This window comes from Mustela putorius, unplaced genomic scaffold (genome assembly GCF_011764305.1).
Source record: "Mustela putorius furo isolate JIRA1106 unplaced genomic scaffold, ASM1176430v1.1 tig00004011_pilon_pilon_pilon, whole genome shotgun sequence".
Taxonomy (NCBI): domain Eukaryota; kingdom Metazoa; phylum Chordata; class Mammalia; order Carnivora; family Mustelidae; genus Mustela; species Mustela putorius.
This window is the reverse complement of record NW_025422149.1, coordinates 547,999-571,824: the sequence shown is the minus strand read 5'-3', so window position 1 is coordinate 571,824 and position 23,826 is coordinate 547,999.

The following is a 23,826-nucleotide window of genomic DNA, read 5'->3' as shown; positions in this document are numbered from 1 at the left end:
TGACCCTGCGGGACCTGAGGCCACGCTGACCCCGCGTGGGCTTCGCCCCCGGTTTAGCCTCTCTGGAGCGATGTCCCTCAGCGGAACAGACTTTTAAAAGTCCTGATTTTGTGCAGCGCAGTTGTACTCCGCCGCTTGCCGGGAGCCGCCCCCCTCCCCCCCGGGGTCTATCTTCCCCGTCGCTTTGGATTCACACTTCTCCGCCAACGCCTGTCCTACCTTTCAGAAAGTGGTTGTTTTTCTGTGTTTCCAGAATTGCTGTTCTCTTTCTTCTCTCGTCGATCTGGTGGCCCGTTGGATTTTCAGGTGTTTTGCAATCTTTAGATATAAGCTATCTAGCTGATCTCCGGCTAGCTGAAGAAGTCTCAAGCTGCTGCTACTATCCGCCATCGCTTGAACCGTCCAAATCTCTAGGACCCCAATTTTTAACCATAGTTCGTTTTGTCCCGTTCACCTACTCTTCCCCAGGGCTCTGCTTGGAATTCCTCTTTTGGTGGGACACCTGATGTAACAACCCTGAAAGGAGTCCTCCATCCAACAGATTGACGAAAAACAATTGGGGATCGGGCCAAATCCACAGAGAAGCAAGATTCCTTCCATGGCCATATGAGGCCTCCTCGACATTCCACGGCCATCGCTGATACAAAATCCAGAGACAAAAGCCTAAAGCAAGCCGCCTCAGAACTCGCACTATCTTCATATCCTGAAGATGTCTTCTCATGGTTTGAGATTCGGGCCTGCCACGCCCATAGGCCTATTTCCCCAAACATAAAAAAAACTGAGTTTGTGTTTTCAGACTTCTGTCCTTCAACTCAAAGTCCTGGGCCACACCACCCATCCAGGCTGGGGACCCTGGAGCCACACATTAGGACTGTGCCCTACCCAATCCATGGGAATTCTGCCCATTCTCGATGGCCTAAAATCGTACAATTAGGAGAACACTCCAAAGTCCCCTGAGGCCATCAAATTTATTAGTAAAGGTCACCCGGGACAAAAAAGGGCAGTCTGACCACACAGCTGAGCATCTAACTCCACTCATACCCTAGATGGATTTCCCCAGAGAAATATTGAACCAGACAGGACCCTAGGCCAAAATCGGATCCATTGCTTTGGTTTACAGGCATGTGTCCTCAAAACCCTGGGTTCCAAAACCAGCATTGGGGTTTTCCAGAGGCACCCATCAGAACAAACCTCGTCTCCACAAGGAAACTTGGCATGGGAGCTATGGTCAAAAGCTTAGGAGAATACTTCAGGGTCCCAGTGCCACCACCCCCCCCCCCCATTCCAAGGCCCTCCATGGACACAAACACACATTAGACCCCATCCTCAGGAAAGTCCATTTCAACTCAGCCACCCCGGTTGCTCCCGCAGAGCCATCAGATCTAAACTGTCTTGTCGCTAGGAGACAATTGGAATGCGAGGCGGGCTTCCCAGGCATCCATCCTCGAACGTTGGTCTGGAATCATCCATATGGGGATGTCCTGGAGCTGTCCAACAGGTCTCAATTGTCCGCCGCAGAAGGAATCCTAGGAGGGGGCATCCCACCACTCCCAACGTGGGAAAACCTCCACGGCCCCTCGAGATTCGGCTCCCTTTATGAAGGGGCCGTCATGAACAGAAAATCCAAGCTGAGCCAACGGCTCTGATCCTCGCTCTCGCTGACTTCAGATGCATGAGATAATTGCTTCAGATCTTCAGGGGGTACACATTCCGTGCCCTCGCCATGAAACCCAAGTCTAGCTGTCCCTAGGCCCCAATTTTAACCAGATTTCTGATTGTCCATCGCCCCTACCCAGGGCTCTTCTCTGGAATCCCTCATTTGGTGGGGACCCCTGAGTTTGAAAAACAAAACAAAACAAACAACAACAAACAAAAAAACGGACTTATTCCATCCGACAGAATGACCCCAAACTCTTTGGACTGGGCCTAACCCCCCAGGGAGTAGACTCGTCCATTTCCCATGAAGTCACCCGGAAAAATTTCACGACCATGAGTGACACGATATCCAGAGACAAAAAATACTTGAGCAGAGCTTCACACTCGCCCTTTTTTCATATCCCGAAGGGTTCTCCTCATGGTCTGTAGATCACCCTGCCCATACCTATGACCCGAAAAAATAAGCCGAGTTTGTGTTTTCAGACAACTGTCCAAACAGCCCTGGCCTACACAGCCTACAGGCTTAGGCCCCCTGGAGCCAAGCTGAGGACTGTACTTGCCCCTCTCCAAGGGAATTCTGTGTGCCCATTCCAATGGCCAAAACGCTACTAATAAGATAAACCTCCAAAGTCCCTGAGGCCATCCCAATAGTGGTGGCTCCCAGGACAAACAGGAGCAATCTGAGCCCATCTGAGGACCCTACCTGCACACTCAAACTTGTAGACGGATATCCCCAGTGGTAAAAAAGAATGAACAGGCCCCTAGGCCCTAATCGGATCCATTGCTTTGGTTTCAAGGCATCTCTCCTCAGAGGCCTGGATTTCAGTACCAGCATATGACTGTTTCTTGACTGACCCATCAGAACAAATCTCATCTACACATGGGAAACTTGCAAGTGGGAGCGATGTCAAAGCCTCTGTTTAGTAGAATCCTTCATGGCCCCAGTGCCACCGCGTCATTCCAATGTATCCATAGACACAAAAACACATTAGGACCCATCCACAGGAGAGTCCATTTCAACTCAGTGTATTCGGTTGCTCCACGAGATCCAGCAGATCTAACTTGTCTTGTTGCTAGGAGACAATTGGAATGCGAGGTGGCCTACTGCGCCATCCATCCTTAGAACCCTGCCCGGAATCGTTGGACTGGAGCCAACCAACAGGTCTCAATTGTCCTGCAGAAGAATCTTTACAGTTGGGAGCTTCTCACAACTCCCATCATGAGAAAACACCCATGGCCTCGTGATCCCCCCCCCTTCATGAAGGGGCCCACAGGGACATAAGGTCTAAACTGAGTGATTGTCTGATCCTCACCCTGACTTCAGATGCACGAGATCTCGGTTCAGGTCTGTAGATTGTGCCTGCGATGTCCTAAACAGAAACCTAAGCCTAGCTTGTGTCTTCAGACTTCCATCCTCAGACTAATGGCCCACAAGCCCTCCAGATTATAATGCAGCACTCTCCATGCCCTCCAGAAGAAAAACATTGCATTCTGGGGCTACCCAGAAACCCCAAATGAAGATCAACTTGCACGCCACTTGGTTGTACCCAAAATATATAGGCGGACCTGGGCAATAATGCCCTTTCTGACAGAGGCTGAGCCTGGACCTCCAGGCTCATCCAAACAGCTGGCCGCTCACTGAGCACATCGGACCAGCCATTGCCTTAGGTCATTATCTCTTCCCAGCCTCGGTTTTCAGGATTTAGAATCTAGACCATATCTCCAATCACTGCCCATGTTTGAAAATGATGCAGAAATCAGAACTCCTTCCCGATGGCAAGAAACCTTGTGTTAGGCTTGTTGTATAATGTTCAGTGTAGTGGATACCTGTGTGTCCAATGAGGACCCGCCATTGCTCGCGGGCCACATAGGTGGCAAACACACATTGTGACCCGCAGCCTTAGCCCAGTCCTCAGGTAAGGCCTCTCAGTGGCTGGATGAAGAGACAGCATATTGGGCTTGCGATGCCCATAGGCCCCCAATTTTTAACCATAGTTCGGGTTTTCCCTTCAATCTTCCCCAGGGCTCTGCATTGGAATTCCGCTTTTGGTCGGACACCTGAGGTATCAACACTGAAAGGAGTACTCCATCCAGCAGATTGACGAAAAACAATTGGGATCGGGCCAAATCCACGGAGAGCAAGATTCGTCCATGCCCCATGAGGCCTCCTCGACATTCCACGACCATCGCTGATACAAAATCCAAGAAAACAAAAGCCTGAGCAAGCGCCTCAGACTCGCACTATCTTCATATCCTGAAGATGTCTTCTCATGGTTTGTAGATCGGGCCTGCCATACCTACGTCCCCAAACATATGCTGAGTTTGTGTTTTCAGACTTCTGTCCTCAAAGTCCTGGGCCACACACCATCCAGGCTGGGGGACCCTGGAGCCACACATTAGGACTGTGCCTACCCAATCCACGGGAATTCTGCCCATTCCATTGTCCAAAATCGTACACATTAGGAGAACCCTCAAGTCCCTGAGGCCATCCCAATAGTATAGGTCACCCGGGACAAAAAGTTCAGTCTATCACCAGCTGAGCATCTACCTCCACTCATACCCTAGATGGATGTCCTCAGAGAAGAAGATTGAACCAGACAGGACCCTAGGCCAAAAATCTGATCCATTGCTTTGGTTTACAGGCATGTCTCCTCAAAACCCTGGGTTCCAATACCATAATTGGGGTTTTCCTGAGGCACTCATCAGAACAAACCTCGTCTCCACAAGGAAACATGTGCATGGGAGCTATGTCAAAAACTTAGGAGAATACTTCAGGGTCCCAGTGCCACCGCCCCATTCCAAGGCCCTCATGGACACAAACACACATTAGACCCATCCTCAGGAAAGTCCATTTCAACTCAGCCACCCCGGTTGCTCCCGCAGAGCCATCAGATCTAAACTGTCTTGTCGCTAGGAGACAATTGGAAAGCGAGGCTGGCTTCCCAGGCATTCATCCTCGAACGTTGGTCTGGACTCATCCATATGGGATGTCCTGGAGCTGTCCAACAGGTCTCAATTGTCCCGCAGAAGGAATCCTAGGAGGGGGCCTTCCACCACTCCAAACTTGGGAAAACCTCCACAGCCTCGAGATTCGTCTCCCTTCATGAAGGGGCCGTCATGAACAGAAAATCCAAGCTGATCCAACGTCTGATCCTCGCTCTGACTTCAGATGCATGAGATATTGCTTCAGATCTTCAGGAGGTACATGCCGTACCCTAGTCCCTGAATCCCAAGTCTAGCTTGTTTTCTCAGAATTCCGTACTCACACTCCTGGCCCCAAGCCCACAAGTTTGGCAATACCGGTCCATCATTGCAGCACTCTGCCTGCCCTCTAGAAACAAAATATTGCCTAATGAGCTACCCGGGAACATTAAATGAGAATAAATCTACACGGCACTCGAATGTACCCATATTATATAGTCTAACCTGGGCAGTAATGCACTGTCTGACACAACCTGAGCCTGGACATCCTGAGCAACACCCAGACACTGACGGCACCCTGAGACCATAAGACCCGCAGTGGCCTTAGGTCATCATTTCTTCCCTACCTAAGTATTCAGGCTTCAGAACCTAGACCTTATCTCCAATCACTGTCCAGGGGTGAGTGTGATGCAGAAATCAGAACTCCTCTTTATCCACGACAAGAAACCTTGTGGTTGCCATGTTGTCCAAGGTTCAGTGTAGGAGAAACAAGCATTCACCCCTGAGGTCCCCGCCCATTCTTGAGTGCGACGAGGGCATAAACACGCATTGTGACCCTCAGCATGAGTCCTGTCCTCTAGTAAGTCCTTTTAGTGTCTAGAACATTAGACGCCATAATGGTTTGACATGCCCCTAAGCCGCAAATTTAAACCAGATTTCTTTTGTCCAATCACCCCTCCCCAGGGCTCTACTCTGGAATCCCTCATTTGGTTAGACAACTGAGTTTGAAAAACAAAACAAAACAAAGCAACAACAACAAAAAAAACGGCCTTCTTACATCCCACATAATGACCCCAAACTCTTTGGAAGGCGCCAAACCTCCAGAGAGTAAGACTCGTCCATTTCCCATGAAGTCACCCGGATATTTCATGACCATGAATGGCACGATATCCAGAGATAAAAACTTGAGCAAGAGCCTCACACTCGCCCTTTTTTCATATCCCGAAGAGTTCTCATGGTCTGTAGATCAGTCCTGCCATACCTATGACCCGAAACATAATCCGAGTTTGTGTTTTCAGACAACTGTCCAAACAGCCCAGGCCTACACACCCTGCAGGCTCAGGCCCCTGGAGCCAACTTGAGGACTGTACTTGCCCTCTCCAAGGGAATTCTGTGTGACCATTGCAATGGCCACAACCCTACTAATAGGATAAACCTCCAAAATCCCTGAGGCCATCCCAATAGTGGTGGCTTCCCAGGACAAACAAGAGCAATCTGAGCCCATCTGAGAACCTACCTGCCGTCAGACTCGTAGACTGATATCCCCAGAGTTAAAAAGGAATGAACAGGCCCCTAGGCCCTAATCGGATCCATTGCTTTGGGTTCCAGGCATCTTCCTCAGAGGCCTGGATTTCAGTACCAGCATATGGCTGTTTCTTGACTGACCCATCAGAACAAATCTCATCTACACATGGGAAAAATGCTCGTGGGAGATGTGTCATGCCTCTTTTTAGGAGAAACCTTCAGCCCCAGTGCCACCACTTCATGCCAAGGTCTCCATAGACACAAAAACCCATTAAGAACCATCCACAGGAGAGTCCATTTCAACTCAGCATATTCGGTTGCTCCGCGAGATCCAGCAGATCTAAATTGTCTTGTTCCTAGGAGACAATTGGAATGCGAGGTGGCCTACCCCGCCATCCATCCTTAGAACCCTGCTCGGAATCGTTGGCCTGGAGCCATCCAAAAGGTCTCAATTGTCCTGCAGAAGAATCTTTGTAGTTGGGAGCTTCTCACAACTCCCATCGTGAGAAACCCCCATGGCCTCATGATCCCCCCCCCTTCATGAAGGAGCCATCAGGGACATAAAGTCCATCCTGAGAAATAGTCTGATCCTCACCCTGACTTCAGATGCACGAGATCTCCATTCAGGTCTGTATATTGTGCATGCCATGTCCTCACCCAGAAACCTAAGCCAAGCTTGTGTCCTCAGACTTCCGTCCTCAGACTAAGGGCACACAAGCCCTCCAGTTTGGCAATCCAGAATTACAATGCAGCACTCTGCTTGCACTCTAAAAGAAAAACATTGCCCTCTGGCGCTACCCAGAAACCCCCAAATGAAGATCAACTTGCACGCCACTTGGCTGTACCCAAAATATATAGGCTGACCTGGGCAATAATGCCCTTTATGACAGAGCCTGAGCCTGGACCTCCTGGCCCCACACAGACAGCTTACCGCTCACTGAGCACATAGGACCAGCAGTTGCCTTAGGTCGTTATCTCTTCCCAATCTCAGTTTTCAGGATTCAGATCCTAGAACTTATCTCAAATCACAGCCCCGGTTTGAATAAGATGAAGAAATCAGAACTCCCGCTCAATGGCAAGAACCTTGTGGTTGATTTGTTGTCCAACGTTCAGTGTAGTGGAAACATGTTTGTCGGATGAGGCCCCGCCATTGCTTGCGGGCCACATAGGTGGCAAACTCACATTGTGACCCTCAGCCTTAGCCCAGTCCTCAGGTAAGGCCCCTCGGTGGCTGGATGAAGAACAGCATATATTGGCTTGCCATGCCCATAGGTCCCAATTTTTAACCATAGTTCGGGTTGTGTCTTCCCCAGGGCACTGCTTTGGAATTCCGCTTTTGGTGGGACACCTGAGGTAACAACCCTGAAAGGAGTCCTCCCATCCCACAGATTGACGAAAAACAATTGGGATCGGGCCAAATCCACAGAGAGCAAGATTCGTCCATGGCCCATGAGGCCTCTCCAACATTCCACACAATCTCTGATACAAAATCCAGAGACAAAAGCCTGAACACGTGCCTCAGACTCGCTCATTCTTCATATCCTGAAGAGTTCTTCAGATAAGAAACTACAAGGCACTCAAAGGCACCCAAAATTTATAGTCTAACCTGGGCACTAATGCACTGTCTGACGACCTGAGCCCGGACCTCGTGACCAACACCCAGACAGCTGACCGCACACTGAGCACATCAGACCCGCCATGGCCTAAGGTCATCATCTCTTCCCTATCTCAGTTTTCAGGCTTCAGAACCTAGACCTTATCTCCAATCACTGCCCAGGGGTGACTGTGATGCAGAAATCAGAACTCTCCCCTAACCCATGGCAAGAAACCTTCTGGTTGGCATGTTGTCCAACGTTCAGTGTAGGAGAAACCAGCATTCACCCTGAGGCCCCGCCCATTCTTGAGTGCGACGAGGGTGTAAAGACGCATTGTGACCCGCAGCCTGAGTCCTGTCCTCTAGTTAGTCCTCTCAGTGGCTGGAACATTAGATGTCATAATGGGCTTGACATGTCCCTAGGCCCCAATTTTTAACCAGATTTCTGGTTGTCCTGTCGCCCCTCCCCAAGGCTCTACTCTGGAACGCTCATTTGGTGGGACAACTGAGGTTTAAAAACAAAAAAAAACAAATCAACAACAACAGAACAACGGACTTCTTCCATCCCACAGAATGACCCCAAACTCTTTGGACGGGGCCAAACCCCCAGAGAGTAAGACTCGTCCATTTCCCATGAAGTCACCCGGAAATTTCACGACCATGAGTGACACAATATCCAGAGACAACAACTTGAGCAAGAGCCTCACACTCGCCCTTTTTTCAAATCCCGAAGTTTTCTCCTCATGGTCTGTAGATCAGTACTGCCATAGTTATGACCCGAAACATAAGCCGAGTTTGTGTTTTCAGTCAACTGTCCAAACAGCCCTGACCTACACACCCTACAGGCTCAGGCCCCTGGAGCCAAACCTGACGACTGTGCTTGCCCTCACCAAGGGAATTGTGTGTGCCCATTCCAATGGCCACAAACTTACTAATAGGATAAATATCCAAAGTCCCTGAGGCCATCCCAATATTTGTGGCTTCCCAGGACAAACGGGCAATCTGGGCCCATCTGAGCACCTACTGGCACTCAGACACGTAGACTGATGTCCCCAGAGGTAAAAAGGAATGAACAGGCCCCTAGGTACCTATCGGATCCATTGCTTTGGTTTCCAGGCATCTCTCCTCAGGGGCCTGGGTTTCAATAGGAGCATATGGCTGTTTCTTGACTCACCAATCAGAACAATCTCATCTACACATGGGAAACTTGCACGATGGAGCCGTGTGAAAGCCTCTCTTTAGAGGAACCCTTCAGGGCCCCGTTCGACCGCTTCATTCCAGGTCTCCATAGACACAAAATCATATTAGGACACATCCACGGGAGAGTCCATTTCAACTCAGCCTCCTCGGTTGCTCCCCCAGATCAGGCAGATCTAACATGTCTTGTTGCTTGGAGACAATTGGAATGCGAGCTGGGCTACCCAGCCATCCATCCTTAGAACCCTGCTAGGAATCGTTGTCCTGGAGCCAACCAACAGGTCTCAATTGTCCTGCAGAAGAATCATTGCAGTTGGGAGCTTCTCACAACTCCCATCGTGGGAAAACCCCCATGGCCTCGTGATCCACACCCCCCTTCAGGAAGGGGCCATCAGGGACAGAATGTCCAAACTGAGCGATCGTCTGAATCTCGCCCTGACTTCAGATGCACGAGATCTCGATTAAGGTCTGTAGATTATGCCTCCCATATCCTCACCCAGAAACCTAGGCCTAGCTTAGGTTCTCAGACTTCGGTTCTCAGACTACTGGCCCACAAGCCCTCCAGTTTGGCAATCCAGAACTACAATGCAGCACTCTGCCTCCCCTCCAGAAGAAAAACATTGCCCTCTGGGGCTAGCCAGAAACCCCAAAATAGGATCAACGGGGCACACCATTCGGCTGTACCCCAAATATATAGGCTGACCTGGGCACTAATGCCCTTTCTGACACAGCCTGATCCTGGCACAACTGGCCCCACCCAGACAGCTGGCCGCACACTGAGCACATCTGACCTGCCATGGCCTTAGGTCGTCATCTCTTCTCAACCTCGATTTTCAGGCTCCAGAACCTAGACCTTATCTCCAATCACGAACCGGGATTGAAAATGATGCAGATATCAGAACTCTTTCCCCATTGCAAGATACCTTGTGGTTACAATGATGTCCAAGATTTAGTGTAGATGAAACCAGTGTGGCCCATGAGGCCCCGCCCATGCTTGCGGGCCACATTGGTCACAAACACACATTGTGACCCTCAGCCTGAGCCCAGTCCTCAGGTAAGGCCTCTCAGCGGCTGGATGGAGAGACAGCATATTGGGATTGCCATGCCCCTAGGCCCCAATTTTTAACCATAGTTCGTTTGTCCCTTCACTCTTCCCCAGGGCTCTGCTTTGGAATTCCTCTTTTGGTGGGACACCTGAGGTAACAAACCTGAAAGGAGTCCTCCCATCCCACATATTGACGAAAAACAATTGGGATCGGGCCAAGTCCACAGAGAGCAAGATTCGTCCACGGCCCATGAGGCCTCCCCAAAATTCCACGGCCATCGCTGATACGAAATCCAAGGACAATAGGCTGAGCGTGCGCCTCAGATTCGCTCATTCTTCATATACTGAGGAGGTCTTCAGATAAGAACCTACACGACACTCGATGAACCCAAAATATATAGTCTAACCTGGGCACTAATGCACTGTCTGACAACCTGAGCCCGGACCTCGTGATCAACACCCAGACAGCTGACCGCACACTGTGCACATCGGACCCGCCATGGCCTTAGGTCATCATCTCTTCCCTACCTCAGTTTTCAGGCTTCAGAACCTAGACCTTATCTCCAATCACTGCCCAGCGGAGACTGTGATGCAGATATCAGAACTCTTCCTTATCCATGGCAAGAAACCTTGTGGTTGGCATGCTGTCCAACGTTCAGGGTACGAGAAACCAGCATTCACCCTGAGGCCCCGCCCATTCTTGAGTGCGACGAGGGCATAAACACGCATTGGGACCCCAGCGTGAGTCCTGTCCTCTAGTACGTCCTCTCAGTGGCTGGACCATTAGATGTCATAATGGGATTGACATGTCCCTAGGCCCCAATTTTTAACCAGATTTCTGGTTGTCCAGTCGCCCCTCCCCAGGGCTCTACTCTGGAATCCCTCATTTGGTGGGACACCTGAGGTTGAAAAACAAAACAAAACAAATCAACAACAACAGAGCAACGGACTTCTTCCATCCCACAGAATGACCCCAAACTCTTTGGACAGGGCCAAACCCCCAGAGAGTAAGACTCGCCCATTTCCCATGAAGTCACCCGGAAAAATCACGACCATGATTGACACGATATCCAGAGACAAAAGTTGAGCAGTGCCTCACACTCGCCCTTTTTTCATATCCCGAAGAGTTCTCCTCATGGTCTGTAGATCAGTTCTGCCATATTGTGACCCAAACATAAGCCGAGTTTGTGTTTTCAGACAACTGTCCAAACAGCCCTGGCCTACACACCCTACAGTCTCAGGCCCCTGGAGCCAAACCTGACGAATGTGATTGCCCTCTCCAAGGGAATTGTATCTGCCCATTCCAATGGCCACAACCCACCTAAGAGTATAAACCTCCAAAGTCCCTGAGGCCATCCCAATATTTGTGGCTTCCCAGGACAAATGGGGTAATCTGGGCTCATCAGAGCACATACCGGCACTGAGACCCATAGCCTGATGTCCCCAGAGGTAAAAAGGAACGAACAGGCCCCTAGGCACCTATCGGTTCCATTGCTTTGGTTTCCATGCATCTCTCCTCAGAGGCCTGGATTTCAATAACAGCTTATGGCTGTTTTTTGTCTCACCCATCAGAGTTTCCATTTCAACTCAGCCTCCTCGGTTGCTCCCACAGATCCAGCAGATCTAACCTGACTTTTTGCTTGGAGACAATTGAATGCGAGGTGGGCTACCCAGCCATCCATCCTTAAACCCTGCTCGGATTCGTTGTCCTGGAGCCAATCAACAGGTCTCAATTGTCCTGAAGAACCATCTTTGCAGTTGGAAGCTTCTCACAACTCCCATCGTGGGAAAACACCCATGGCCTCGTGATCCACCCCCTCTTCAAGAAGGGGCCATCAGCGACAGAATTTCAAACCTGAGCGATCATCTGATCCTCGCCCTGAGTGCAGATGCACGATATCTCGATCAGGTCTGTAGACTGTGCCTGCCATATCCTCACCCAGAAACCTAGGCCTAGCTTGGGTTCTCAGACTTCCGTCCTCAGACGTCTGGCCCACAAGCCCTCCAGTTTGGCAATCCAGAACTACAATGCAGCACTCTGCCTGCCTTCCAGAAGAAAAAAAACATTGCCCTCTGGGGCTACTCAGAAACCCCAAATGAGGATCAACCTGCACGCCATTCGGCTGTACCCCAAATATATAGGCTGACCTGGGAACTAATGCTCTTTCTGACACGGCCTGAGCCTGTACCTCCTGGCCCCACCCAGGCAGCTGGCCGCACAATGAGCACATCGGACCCACCATGGCCTTAGGTGGTCATCTCTTCTCAACCTCGATTTTCAGGCTTCAGAACTTAGACCTTATCTACAATCACGGCCCGGGTTTGAAAATGTAGCAGAAATCAGAACTCTTTCCCCATGGAAAGAAACCTTGTGGTTGGCATGTTGTCCAAGGTTCAGTGTCGTTGAAACCAGTGTGGCCAAAGAGGCCCCGCCCATGCTTGCGGGCCACATTGGTCACAAACACACATTGTGACCCTCAGCCTGAGCCCAGTCCTCAGGTAAGGCCTCTCAGTGGCTGGATGGAGAGACAGCATATTGGGCTTGCCATGCCCCTAGGCTCCAATTTTTAACCATACTTCGGGTTTTCCCTTCACTCTTCCCCAGGGCTCTGCTTTGGAATTCCTCTTTTGGTGGGACACCTGAGGTAACAAACCTGAAAGGAGTCCTCCCATCCCACATATTGAGGAAAAACAATTGGGATCGGGCCAAGTCCACAGAGAGCAAGATTCGTCCACGGCCCATGAGGCCTCCCCAACATTCCACGGCCATCGCTGATACGAAATCCAAGGACAAAAGGCTGAGCGTGCGCCTCAGATTCGCTCATTCTTCATATCCTGAGGAGTTCTTCAGATAAGAACCTACACGACACTCGATGCACCCAAAATATATAGTCTAACCTGGGCACTAATGCACTGTCTGACAACCTGAGCCCGGACCTCGTGACCAACACCCAGACAGCTGACCGCACACTGTGAACATCAGACCCGCCATGGCCTTAGGTCATCATCTCTTCCCTACATCAGTTTTCAGGCTTCAGAACCTAGACCTTATCTCCAATCACTGCCCAGCGGTGACTGTGATGCAGAAATCAGAACTCTTCCTTACCCATGGCAAGAAACCTTGTGGTTGGCATGCTGTCCAACGTTCAGTGTAGGAGAAACGAGCATTCACCCTGAGGCCCCGCCCATTCTTGAGTGCGACGAGGGCATAAACACGCATTGTGACCCTCAGCGTGAGTCCTGTCCTCTAGTACGTCCTCTCAGTGGCTGGACCATTAGATGTCATAATGGGCTTGACATGTCCCTAGGCCCCAATTTTTCACCAGATTTCTGGTTGTCCAGTCGCCCCTCCCCAGGGCTCTACTCTGGAATCCCTCATTTGGTGGGACACCTGAGGTTGAAAAACAAAACAAAACAAATCAACAACAACAGAGCAAAGGACATCTTCCATCCCACAGAATGACCCCAAACTCTTTGGACGGGGCCAACCCCCAGAGAGTAAGACTCAACCATTTCCCATGAAGTCACCCGGAAAAATCACGACCATGATTGACACGATATCCAGAGACAAAAGTTGAGCAGTGCCTCACACTCGCCCTTTTTTCATATCCCGAAGAGTTCTCCTCATGGTCTGTAGATCAGTTCTGCCATATTGTGACCCAAAACATAAGCCGAGTTTGTGTTTTCAGACAACTGTCCAAACAGCCCTGGCCTACACACCCTACAGTCTCAGACCCCTGGAGCCAAACCTGACGAATGTGTTTGCCCTCTCCAAGGGAATTGTATGTGCCCATTCCAATGGCCACAACCCACCTAAGAGTATAAACCTCCAAAGTCCCTGAGGCCATCCCAATATTTGTGGCTTCCCAGGACAAATGGGGTAATCTGGGCTCATCTGAGCACATACCGGCACTGAGACCCGTAGCCTGATGTCCCCAGAGGTAAAAAGGAACGAACAGGCCCCTAGGCACCTATCGGTTCCATTGCTTTGGTTTCCAGGCATCTCTCCTCAGAGGCCTGGATTTCAATAACAGCTTATGGCTGTTTCTTGTCTCACCCATCAGAGTGTCCATTTCAACTCAGCCTCCTCGGTTGCTCCCACAGATCCAGCAGATCTAACCTGACTTGTTGCTTGGAGACAATTGAATGCGAGGTGGGCTACCCAGCCATCCATCCTTAAACCCTGCTCGGATTCGTTGTCCTGGAGCCAATCAACAGGTCTCAATTGTCCTGAAGAACCATCTTTGCAGTTGGAAGCTTCTCACAACTCCCATCGTGGGAAAACACCCATGGCCTCGTGATCCACCCTCCCTTCAAGAAGGGGCCATCAGCGACAGAATTTCAAACCTGAGCGATCGTCTGATCCTCGCCCTGACTGCAGATGCACGATATCTCGATCAGGTCTGTAGACTGTGCCTGCCATATCCTCACCCAGAAACCTAGGCCTAGCTTGGGTTCTCGGACTTCCGTCTTCAGACGTCTGGCCCACAAGCCCTCCAGTTTGGCAATCCAGAACTACAATGCAGCACTCTGCCTGCCTTCCTGAAGAAAAACATTGCCCTCTGGGGCTACCCAGAAACCCCAAATGAGGATCAACCTGCACGCCATTCGGCTGTACCCCAAATATATAGGCTGACCTGGGAACTAATGCTCTTTCTGACACGGCCTGAGCCTGTACCTCCTGGCCCCACCCAGGCAGCTGGCCGCACAATGAGCACATCGGACCCACCATGGCCTTAGGTGGTCATCTCTTCTCAACCTCGATTTTCAGGCTTCAGAACTTAGACCTTATCTACAATCACGGCCCGGGTTTGAAAAATGTAGCAGAAATCAGAACTCTTTCCCCATGGAAAGAAACCTTGTGGTTGGCATGTTGTCCAAGGTTCAGTGTCGTTGAAACCAGTGTGGCCCAAGAGGCCCCGCCCATGCTTGCGGGCCACATTGGTCACAAACACACATTGTGACCCTCAGCCTGAGCCCAGTCCTCAGGTAAGGCCTCTCAGTGGCTGGATGGAGAGACAGCATATTGGGCTTGCCATGCCCCTAGGCCCCAATTTTTAACCATAGTTCGGGTTTTTCCCTTCACTCTTCCCCAGGGCTCTGCTTTGGAATTCCTCTTTTGGTGGGACACCTGAGGTAACAAACCTGAAAGGAGTCCTCCCATCCCACATATTGAGGAAAAACAATTGGGATCGGGCCAAGTCCACAGAGAGCAAGATTCGTCCACGGCCCATGAGGCCTCCCCAACATTCCACGGCCATCGCTGATACGAAATCCAAGGACAAAAGGCTGAGCACGCGCCTCAGACTGGCTCATTTTTAATATCCTGAGGAGTTCTTCAGATAAGAACCTACACGGCACTTGAATGCACCCGAAATATATAGTCTAACCTGGGCACTAATGCACTGTCTGACAACCTGAGCCCGGACCTCGTGACCAACACCCAGACAGCTGACCGCACACTGAGCACATCAGACCCGCCATGGCGTAATATCATCATCTCTTCCCTACCTCAGTTTTCAGGCTTCAGAACCTAGACCTTATCTCCAATCACTGCCCAGGGGTGACTGTGATGCAGAAATCAGAACTCTTCCTTACTCATGGCAAGAAACCTTGTGGTCGGCATGTTGTCCAACGTTCAGTGTAGGAGAAACCAGCATTCACCCTGAGGCCCCGCCCATTCTTGAGTGCGACGAGGGCATAAACACGCATTGTGACCCTCAGCGTGAGTCCTGTCCTCTAGTACGTCCTCTCAGTGGCTCGACCATTAGATGTCATAATGGGCTTGACATGTCCCTAGGCCCCAATTTTTAACCAGATTTCTGGTTGTCCAGTCGCCCCTAACCCAGGGCTCTACGCAGGAATCACTCATTTGGTGGGAAACCTGAGGTTGAAAAACAAAACAAAACAAAATCATCAACAACAGAACAACGGACTTCTTCCATCCCACAGAATGACCCCAAACTCTTTGGACGGGGCCAAACCCCTAGAGAGTAAGACTCGTCCATTTCCCATGAAGTCACCCGGAAATTTCACGACCATGAGTGACACGATATCCAGAGACAGAATGTTGAGCAAGAGCCTCACACTCGCCCTTTTTTCATATCCCGAAGAGTTCTCCTCATGGTCTGTAGATCAGTCCTGCCATACCTATGACCCGAAACATAAGCCGAGCTTGTGTTTTCAGACAACTGTCCAAACAGCCCTGGCCTACACACCCCACAGGCTCAGGCCCCTGGAGCCAAACCTGACGACTGTGCTTGCCCTCTCCAAGGGAATTTTGTGTGCCCATTCCAATGGCCACAACCCTATTAATAGGATAAAACCCTCCAAATTCCCTGAAGCCATCCCAATATTTGTGGCTTCCCAGGACAAACAGGGGCAATTTGGGCCCATCTGAGCACATACCGGCACTCAGACCCGAAGACTGATGTCCCCAGATGTAAAAAGGAACGAACAGGCCCCTAGGCACTTATCGGATCCATTGCTTTGGTTTCGAGGCATCTCTCCTCAGAGGCCTGGATTTCAATAACAGCATATGGCTGTTCTTCACTCACCCATCAGAACAAATCTCATCTACACATGGGAATCTTGCACGATGGAGCTGTGTGTAAGCCTCTCTTTAGGAGAACCCTTCAGGGCCCCAGTGCCACCGCTTCATTCCAAGGTCTCCATAGACACAAAATCATATTAGGACACATCCACGGGAGAGTCCATTTCAATTCATCCTCCTCGGTTGCTCCCTCAGATCCAGCAGATCTAACCTGTCTTGTTTCTTGGAGACATTGGAATGCGAGGTGGGCTACCCAGCCATCCATCCTGAGAACCCTGCTCAGAATCGTTGTCCTGGAGCAACCAAAGGGTATCAATTGTCCTGCAGAAGAATCTTTGCAGTTGGGAGCTTCTCACAACTCCCATCGTGGGAAAACACCCTAGGCCTCGTGATCCACCCCCCCTCCAAAAAGGGCCATCATGGGAGTTCTGATTTCTACAACACAGTCACCCCTGGGCAGTGATTGGAGATAAGGTCTAGGTTCTGAAGCCTGAAAACTGAGGTAGGGAAGAGATGATGACCTAAGGCCATGGCGGGTCTGATATGCTCAGTGTGCGGTCAGCTGTCTGGGTGTTGGTCTCCAGGTCCGGGCTCAGGTTGTCAGACAGTGCATTAGTGCCCAGGTTATAGTATATATTTTGGGTGCATTCGAGTGCCGTGTAGGTTCTTATCTGAAGAACTCTTCAGGATATGAAGAATGAGCGAGTCTGAGGCGCGTGCTCAGGCTTTTGTCTCTGGATATTGTATCAGCGATGGCCGTGGAATGTTTCTTGAATGGGGGGGGGTGGAACACGAGGCCATGGGGCTTCTCCCAATGGGAGTTATGAGAAGCTCCCAACTGCAAAGATTCTTCTGCAGGACAATTGAGACCTGTTGGTTGGCTCCAGGACAACGATTCCGAGCAGGGTTCTAAGGATGGATGGCTGGGTAGCCCACCTCACATTCCAATTGTCTCCAAGCAACATGACAGGTTAGATCTGCTGCATCTGGGGGAGCAACCGAGGAGGATGAGTTGAAATGGACTCTCCCGTGGATGTGTTCTAATATGATTTTGTGTCTATGGATACCTTGGAATGAAGCGGTGGCACTGGGGCCCTGACGGGTTCTACTAAAGAGAGGCTTTCACACAGCTCCATCGTGCAAGTTTCCCATGTGTAGATGAGATTTGTTCTGATGGGTGAGTCAAGAAACAGACATATGCTGTTATTGAAATCCAGGCCTCTGAGGAGAGATGCCTGGAAACCAAAGCAATGGATCCGATAGATGCCTAGGGGCCTATTCGTTCCTTTTTACCTCTGGGGACATCAGTCTAAGGGTCTGAGTGCCGGTAGGTGCTCAGATGGGCCCAGATTGCCCCTGTTTGTACTGGGAAGCCACAAATATTGATATGGCCTCAGGGACATTGGAGGTTTATCCTAATAATAGGGTTGTGGCCATTGGAATGGGCACACACAATTCCCTTGGAGAGGGCAAGCACAGTCGTCAGGTTTGGCTCCAGGGGACTGAGCCTGTAGGGTTGTAGGCCAGGGCTGTTTGGACAGTTGTCTGAAAACACAAACTCTTCTTATGTTTCGAGTCATATGTATGGCAGGACTGATCTACAGACATGAGGAGAACACTTAGCGATTTGAAAAAAGGGCGAGTGTGAGGCTCTTGATCAAGTTTTCGTCTCTAGATATCGTGTCACTCATGATCGTGAAATTTCCGGGTGACTTAATGGGAAATGGACGAGTCTTACACTCTGGGGTTTTGGCCCCGTCCAAAGATTTTGGGGTCATCTGTGGGATGGAAGAAGTCCGTTGTTCTGTTGTTCTAAATTTGTTTTGTTTTGTTTTTCAATCTCAGGTGTCCCACCAAATGAGGGATTCCGGAGTAGAGCCCTGGGTAGGGGCGACTGGACAACCAGAAATCTGGTTAAAAATTGGGGCCTAGGGACATGTCTGGCCCATTATGAAATCTAATGGTCCAGCCACTGAGAGGACGTACTAGAGGACAGGACTCATGCTGAGGGTCACAATACGTGTTTATGCTCTCGTCGCACTCAAGAATGGTCGGGGCCTCAGGGTGAATGCTGGTTTCTCCTACACTGAACGTTGGATAACATGCCAACCACAAGGTTTCTTGCCATGGGTAAGGAAGAGTTCTGATTTCTGCATCACAGTCACCCCTGGGCAACGATTGGAGATAAGGTCTAGGTTCTGAAGCCTGAAAACTGAGGTAGGGAAGAGATGATGACCTAAGGCCTTGTCGGGTCTGTTGTGCTCAGTGTGCGGTCAGCTGTCTGGGTGTTGGTCACGAGGTCCGGGCTCAGGTTGTCAGATATTGCATTAGTGCCCAGGTTAGACTATATATTTTGGGTGCATTCGAGTGCCGTGTAGGTTCTTATCTGAAGAACTCTTCAGGATATGAAGAATGAGCGAGTATGAGGCGTGTGCTCAGGCTTTTATCTCTGGATTTTGTAACTGCGATGGCCGTTGAATGTTGGGGAAGCCTGAAAGCCTGATGGGCCATGGACGAATCTTGGTCTCTGTGGACTTGGCCTGATCCCAATTGTTTTTCGTCAATCTTGGGATGCGACGACTCCTTTCAGGTTTATTACCTCAGGTGTCCCACTAAAAGAGGAATTCCAAAGCAGAGCCCTGGGTAAGAGTGAAGGGACAAAATGAACTATGGTTAAAAATTGGGGCCTGGGGGCATGGCAAGCCCAATATGCTGTCTCTCCATCCAGCCACTGAGAGGCCTTACCTGAGGACTGGGCTCAGGCTGAGGGTCACAATGTGTGTCTGTGACCAATGTGGCCCGCAAGCATGGGCGGGGCCTCATGGGCCACACTGGTTTCAACTACACTGAACCTTGGACAACATGCCAACCACAAGGTTTCTTGCCATGGGGAAAGAGTTCTGATTTCTGCATCATTTTCAAACCCGGGCCTTAATTGGAGATAAGGTCTAGGTTCTGAAGCCTGAAAACCGAGGTTGAGAAGAGATGACAACCTAAGGCCATGTCGGGTCCTGTGGAGAGCCATCCAGCAGATGCAAGGAGTCACATAGACGGGAGTGCCTGAAGATTGAGGAACTGAGAATGATTGGTTTAGGAGGATGTGGGTGCGCTCGTGGCTGACGCACACAGCACCAGGAGCCAAGAGATAAACGCATGATCACTGCTAGAGAACAATAGAGTCCTGTATGGTTACATAAGGGTCCACAAGGACACTGCGTGCACGGCGTTATGATTGGCCAAATAGGGAGGCGAGAACGGGTGAACTTCGTGAATAAATACTGCTGTAAGTGCTTGGTGCGGCGCGGCCGCCATTACTCATAAAAGAAGCTTGCCACTCACCTCGTCTGCGGGTCGTTTTTGCGGGCCGAGTGCGACAACTGATGCCGAAACCCGGCATCCCTATCTCCAGACGCAGAACGAGGATCGAGATAAGAGCAATGATAAGGTAAAGAGTGCACCTATTTCTGTCTATTGACAGGGAAGTTCCCTGAAGACGATCGGACGTAAGGGTGTTTATGAAGTTCTTCAGGGACGATAAGAAGTTCCCCGTAGACGATAAGACGTTAGGGTGTTTGTGAAGTTGTACGGGGACGATAAGGTAAAGTTTCCTCGGAATGGGGAACGATCTTTCTCGCTTGGAGGACTCCTTATAAGATGTCCTCAAGACGAACGGTACCCCCTTTAAAGGCAAAAAACAGCGAGGGCCTTTTTGAAAGAAGTAGAAGAGATTGCCCCCTGGTTTATTGAAGAAGGGCTCCTAAATGTGCCACAATGGGAAAACCTGGGTGAGGACTTAAAACGCTGCCCCTCTACATCCCCGGGGACTCTAGCTGTGTGGTCCTTGGTGAAGGTATGTTTGCAATCCCCCCGAGGGCCCTTGCAGCGAGCTGTACGACAGGGGGGCAAAGTCCTTGAGCAAATGAAGGAAGAGTCCCGTAAGGGCTCCTCCCGAGATTCTGAATCCGAAAGCAAAAGCTCAGAAGGGATGTCCGAACGCGAGTTACAGGAGCTAGGAAAGATAGAGGCAAATAACAAGAAAAGGGAATCTCCCGGTCTCCAGACAGACTTGGAGACCGTGAGGCAGCAACTTGAGGAAAAGAAGGCGGAATTGCAAAAGGCATTAGGAGAATTAAGAGTGCAGGGAGAAGTAATGGCGCAGCTGAAAAACAGGGGCGGAAGCCGCAGTTGTGGCGCAGTCGAAATTAAAAACGGAAGTTACACCGCTTCCGCATTCTAGCCCCATGGCGCCACCCCATGAGTGGCCCCCGCCTTATAGGCCCAGCTGCGCCAAGACGTGCTATTGTTCGGGCTGTACCGCGGAAAATTGGAGAGAGGTCCTTGGCCCAGGAAAAGGCTTTTTTCCAGTGTTAGAAGATCAGAATCAGCAGAGGTGCCACCAGCCACTAGATTTCAAGTTGGTAAAGCAGCATAAGGAGGCAGTCAGCGCCTATGGACCCCAGGCAGCTTTCACTGTCTCCCTTGTGGAGTCGCTGGGAACACTTTACCTCGCTCCTGAGGATTGGGCTAACTTGACCAGAGCGGTATTAAGTGGAGGACAATATCTAGAATGGAAAATCCAAAATCAGGACAATTGTCAGGACACAGCTCGGAGAAATGCGGCCCGCAGGTAACCCACAATGGAGTTTGGAAATGCTGATGGGCACGCGGCCATACCTTGGGGCCCATGTGCAGAGTACATACCCCCCTGCGGTGTATCAACAGGTAGCTACGGCATCCCTCAAGGCTTGGAAGACTTTGAGAGGGGCAAGAGACTTGCAAGGCCAATTATCCAAAGTATTGCAAGGGCCTAACGAGCCCTATGCTGATTTTGTGGACAGGTTGATACAGACCGCAGGTAGAATGTTCGGGGATGTTGATACAGCAATGCCACTTATCAAGCAGTTAGCCTATGAGAATGCCAATAAATGGTGTAGAGAGGCTATCAGACCCTGGAGATCAAAGGACTTATCAGCCTACATCAAAGTCTGTAGAGATATAACGGGGCCTATAATTCAAGGACAGGTTATGGCAGCGGCTTTCGCACAAGCCATGTACGGCCAGGAAGGAGTCCGCCCCAAAGGATGCTTTCAATGTGGCCAGGAAGGACACGTTAAGAGGAATTGCCCGCAGCGTGGAACCCAGACTGGAAAAGCGCACCCAAAAGTACCGCCAGAAGGCTTAAGGCCTCGGCGTTGCCCGCGATGTAGGAAGGGAAATCACTGGGCACATGAATGTCGCTCCATGGAGGACACTGAGGGGAACCCGTTGCCTCCTAACAACTGGGGGAATTCAAAAAAAAACGGGAGGCAGGGCCCCACCCCCCCCGGGGCCCGAATCAAATGTACGGGGTGGCAATGTCCCTACCTACCAAGCCGCGATGGGTTTTCCCACCCTCCGATCAGGGGAGTCAATCCACGCAGGGCCCAGGAGAGCCACAACAGGTTCCGACGGACTTGACGTCTGTGCCACCACCCGAATGGTCCTAACGCCTGAAATGGGAGTGCAGGCCGTGCCATCTGACCTGCATGGAGGGCCTCCAAAAGGAACGGTGGGGCTCCTCCTTGGTAGGAGCTCCTCCACTATGCGGGGACTTCAGGTCCACCTGGGAGTCATTGATCCCGATTTCGAAGGGGAGGTTAAAATTCTGATTTCATCTCCGAGGGGTATTAACATTATAAATCCAGGGGATAGGGTCGCACAGCTCTTAATTTTGCCCAGCGATCACGAAAAATATCCATCCACAGGCCAGGCGAGGAAAGGTGGCCTAGGATCCACAGAATCTTCCCTCGCATGCCTTACCATGGGCATGAAAGAGAGGCCCATGCTTAAATTAAGGATCAGAGGAAGACCATTCTGGGGGCTCCTAGATACAGGAGCAGACAAAAGTATTATCAATCATCTAGATTGGCCAAAGGCCTGGGCTCTGATTAAGGCTAATCAAAACCTCCGAGGATTAGGGGTAGCTACCAGCCCAGATATTAGTGCCACATCCTTAGATTGGGAAGATGAGGAGGGTCATAAAGGCATTTTCCAACCGTATGTTTGTGCCACCCCCGATTCTCTGTGGGGACGCGATGTGCTGGAGCAGATGGATATTAGACTTACTACTGAAAAACTGTATAGTGGGGCCTCCCAAACCATAATGAGGAACATGGGATATAAGCCTGGCCAGGGCCTTGGAGCCAAGGGCCAGGGAGATCCCGATCCCCCTTCCATGGGAGGTCAGGGTTTTTCCTAGCGGCCACTGAGGCAATTCGAATAACTTGGAAACAACAGGAGCCGCGCTGGGTGCCTCAGTGGCCTTTAACAAAAGACAAGGTACGAGCGGCAAGAGAATTAGTCCAAGAGCAACTCAAAGCAGGACACATTCAAGAATCCATGTCCCCGTGGAATCCTCCCATATTTGTGATAAAAAAGAAATCAGGCAAATGGCGATTGTTACATGACCTCCGACAAATTAATGGTCAAATGCAGGTCATGGGACCCCTTCAGTTGGGGCTCCCAGTCATGACAGCGTTACCCAAAAATTGGCCCTCTATCATAATAGATATCAAAGACTGTTTCTTCTCCATTCCTTTACACCCTGTGGATTGGAGCGCTTTGCCTTTACTCAGCCATCCATTAATCATGCTGAGCCAGATCAAAGATATGAATGGAGAGTACTCCCTCAAGGGATGGCTAATAGCCCCACCTTATGTCAGTTGTATGTGAGTCGAGCATTGGAACCTTTTCGAAAAGCATTTCCAAACCTACTTTGTTATCACTATATGGATGACATCCTGATCTGTGGGCCAGATGAGAGGTCTCTGCCCTCGGCTCTAACCTTCCTACAGAAGCAATTGGCAGAGTGGGGACTAACTATATCCCCTGAAAAGATCCACGCAGGTAACCTACAGAAATACCTTGGTATGCAGCTCTCTAACGCAACAGTAAAACCTCAATTGGTCCAGATCCGTAGGGATCACCTGCACACATTGAATGACTTCCAGAAACTTCTAGGAGACATTAATTGGATCCGACCATATATAAAAATCACTACAGCAGAATTGAAACCCTTATTTGATATCCTGCCTGGAGATTCTAAATTAGACTCCCCAAGAACTCTTACCCCAGCTGCCATTAGATCATTACAGTTGGTTGAAAGCAGACTAGCCTTAACTGCAGCAGATAGATGTGACCTGGAAAAGCCTATAAATGCCGTAGTTATCCCCTCCCCTGGATCACCCACAGGAGCACTATGGCAGGGAGGACCCCTGTTATGGATTTACCTGCCCCATAATCTTAGCCGTGTCATCACCCCGTATGCTACAGCTGTAGCTAAGATAGCAAGCAAAA